The sequence below is a fragment of the Vulpes lagopus genome, chromosome 1, assembly GCF_018345385.1.
Source record: "Vulpes lagopus strain Blue_001 chromosome 1, ASM1834538v1, whole genome shotgun sequence".
In the NCBI taxonomy this organism is placed as follows: Eukaryota; Metazoa; Chordata; class Mammalia; order Carnivora; family Canidae; genus Vulpes; species Vulpes lagopus.
In genome coordinates, this window is record NC_054824.1 from 43,711,983 (window position 1) to 43,715,900 (window position 3,918).

Here is a 3,918-nt window from a genome sequence, read left to right on the forward strand (position 1 = left end):
ACAATGGACATTAGGTAAAAATAACAACTTTAGTAGCTCATGAATTGTAACAAAGGAGTCATTGTGATGTAAGATATCAATCAAAAACCTAATTGTGAATGAATGATTTAAGATGTGGTATACACAAAGGGATATTATTCAGCCATGAGAAGGAAGGAAGTCCTGTCATTTTCTACAACTTGGATGGAACTTGAGAATTATGCTGAGGTAAATCAGCATAATCAGAGAAAGATGTCTGTATGATGTCACCTATATGTGAGTCTTAAAAAGCCAAATACAAAGAAACAAACCTAAAATGGTGGTTACCAGGGGCTGAGAGAGGGAGGGAAATAGAAGATATTGTCAAGGAACAAAAACTTCCAGCTACACAATTAATAATTACTGGGGATATTATTATAGCAAAGTGATTGTGTTATATATGCTTGAAAATCACTTAGAATAGGACCTCTTAAATGTTCTCACCACAAAAAATAAATGGTAATTGTGGGAGGTGAGGTGATACAGGTACATCGAGGTATTAATGGTATAATGGTAATCATTTGATATGCAAGTATCAAATCAATACATTGCACACCTTAAATTACACCATGTTACATGTCAGTTATTTCTTAATAAAGCTGTGGGGGAAAAGTAAAAAAAAAAAATAAAAACAGAACACAGCTTTATGCTCCTTATTTATCTGAGTTTCAGATATTCTATATTTCCATAAAACATATACCCTGCTTTAGTAAAATCACCACATATTTGATATTATTTAAGCTAGTGTTGAAGAAACTTCATCAGTCAAAACTGAATGAAGCTGCTGATATTATACAAGCTACTTCTATCCTTAGCACCTTAAACCAATATAATGAGGAGTTGCTTAATATCCAAAATGGATCCAAAATGGATCATGGAATTAGGGTGATAACTTCAATAAATCAAGTTGCAAAATTATTATTTTTAATAAGTATCATCTTTCTAATAATATAAAGCAAATATATATTACAGTTCACAAAATGCAGAACATTAATTTTTAAATTGCTGATAAATCCAACATCAAAATTGCATTCCTTCATTCCACCTTGAAGTTCTACTTTACAAATGTGTCTTAAACATGCTGACCATAAAAATTCTAAGATTTTTAGAACTAAAAGTGTTTTAATATATACTTGTGTGTTTAGAATATGATGAAAATGCACATTCAATCAGATTAATAATTTCCTAGATGTTTGAAAGGTATAAGCTACTATTTATAAAAATTACATTTACTTTGCCCTGAACTCATCACAATTTACATACAAATTTGTATCTTCCTTTAGTGACACATGATACAACTTCAAAATGAGCATGGCATCTTTGCTTCTCATATTAATGTATCTTTCTATGAAGCCCTCCATCTCTGAGTAATATAATGTGGTGTCTTCTCCAGAAAACTGGTTCACTTTTCTTACCCTACTCATTTAACCTGAGGCTGCAATTCTTGTTATAATAAAGCATCACTACACTACACACCAGAAAAGAGAGATATTCATTCCCTATCTTGCATTTTGAGCCTTAAAGGGACACAATTTTCACTTGCAAGAATTCTATTTGTTGTTTTGTCTAACGGGTATAATCATTGAGTTTCAAAAACTGATAAAATCAAGTACAATTTCTTTAAAGTGGGATCACCTCTCCTAGCTAGATAGTTGTAGCGTCTACTTATTGAAAGAAAGGAAGGCAATCTCCCATCCTAGCAGTAATTTTTTCTTATCTAGGCATTTAAACTAGAGAAAATTTTAAGAGTAAAATTATCCTTAGAAAAAAATTAACTGTCTTGCTATTTTTAATGTGTATGCGTGTGTGTAGATTTAGAGTTGATTTTGTTTAATAAGTCATCTGTTGTCAAATAGGAGCTATGGAAACTAAAAAAAGTTACTTAAGCTCATTTGGCCTCTTTCATGGGGTCAGCACCACCAGACAGCACAGTAGAGCCAGGCACCTGCTCCACACCCAGTGGCTAAATGATAGACAAAAAGCCAGAGATTCAGTTACAGACATTCATGAATAGTCCAAGACTGTGGGATGAGATGTTGCAGAAAAAAAAGGCGTAACAGTGATCAATTTTTACCAAGCCTGGTGTGGACCTTGCAAAGCAATGCAAACTTTATTCAGAAAATTGAAAAATGAGCTGAATGAAGATGAACTTCTTCATTTGTTATAACAGAAGCTGACAACATTGTGACTTTGCAACCATTTAGAGATAAATGTGAACCTGTTTTTCTCTTTAGTGTTAATGCCAAAATTATTGCAAAGATCAATGGTACAAATGCACCACAAAAAAATTATTAACTTGGTCAAAGAGAAAAAAATTGCAGCAGGTGAAATGGTTTGCCCTCACTATCATGAAATTGTGTTTGTAGATTAAGATGCAGATGATGCTGGGGAAGCACCCTATGAAAGTACTGAACAACTATACTTAATTGCCATTACCAAACAATATGCTGTGCTATGATTACTAGAAAATCTGTAGAGATTAAAGAAAGAATGATAAAGGCAGGATTTGTTGTAGAAATTGAAGACAAGATCCTCACAGAACAACAAGTAAGGGATTTCTGTAGTCGGAGATCAGATAAGCATGACTGAAGATTTTGTCTTTTTATGACAAATTGCCTAGGCCATATTGTAGTTAAATCTCAAGGAGGTGAAGAACAGCCTTCCCTGGAGGAACCTGAACCCAATCCTGAGATGGAAGCTAAAAAATATATGAGGATAACCAGAGGTGGTCAGGACTCCAGTGGTGAGGAAGAAGTGTGACATCTTATAAGAACGTCTGGAAATACAACATATATATCTCAGTTTTGTGATATTGAAGAGAATCTAATCGATGTTAATCACTTTATTGATATGTCCTTCCCTGATTTTAAAAACATGAAAAAGCTCAAATTAGAGAAGGCCCTGGAATTACTTTGACTGGATCTCTTTCAAGAAAAGAGAGAGGATATTTTGAAGATTATTGAAGATGAAGGTTTTAAAATACTGATGCAAAGACAAATTATATTATCAGAAGAGGAAGAACAAACATCATGCAAGGAATATGAAAATGATTATTTTGAAAGCCTTATAGAAAAGATGGCCAGTTTATGTGCATAATTTGCAATGGAATATTTTCCTATCAATCAGTTGTATGGAAGTGATTTATTAGAAGAAGCCAAAAGGGAAATACAGTATTTCTTTCCTTCTCAACATACTTTAGCGCTGATTAAACCTCATATAACACAGGAACAAAGAGAGGATATCTTTAAACTTATAAGAGAGGCTGGATTTGAAATAACACAGGTAAGGAAATACTCCTAAGTGAATAAGAAGCAGACAAATTTATTCAAAAATAAAGGAAAAGACTTTCATGAAGATGTATTGCAAATGTTTTCTGGTCATGATTCTGACTAAGTGGAATGCTGTCTCAGACTGAAGACAATTGGTGGGTCCCATAGAGCCAGAAGAGGCAAAACTACTGTTCCCAGGCTCTATTTGACCTCACTTTGGAAGAAGTACTTTGAAAAATACTGTCCATGGGATATCTAATACCTACAAAGCAATGGAGAGCATTAATAGAATATTTGAAGAGTTCATTCTAGAGAATCCCGAGGGAAACTAAAATTTTGAGAAGATAATGCATGTAAGTTCATAGTGACATATAACCATGTGGCACAGCTTCCTGGGAGGAATAAAAAGGAAGATATACTTTGAAAGAAAGCTCAATTCCAGTTATCTCAAATTAAAAACTCACCTCAACGTGAAAAACATATATGGCTATGCATAATGACAATAAAAATTGTAACCTTCAAACAAAAAAATAATAAGTTACCTAAAAAGTTATAGTTCTTAGCTAAATTGAAATGCTAATATATGAGCAATATATACTTTGTTTATATAGAAGTGTTAATGTTAGTACAT

General features: G+C 33.1%; 1 pseudogene; it reads left to right on the plus strand.

Annotated features, from left to right (window-relative positions):
* The first annotated feature begins 1,985 nt into the window (after window positions 1-1,985).
* On the plus strand, window positions 1,986-3,619 carry LOC121486639 (annotated as a pseudogene).
* The last annotated feature ends 299 nt before the right edge of the window (window positions 3,620-3,918 follow it).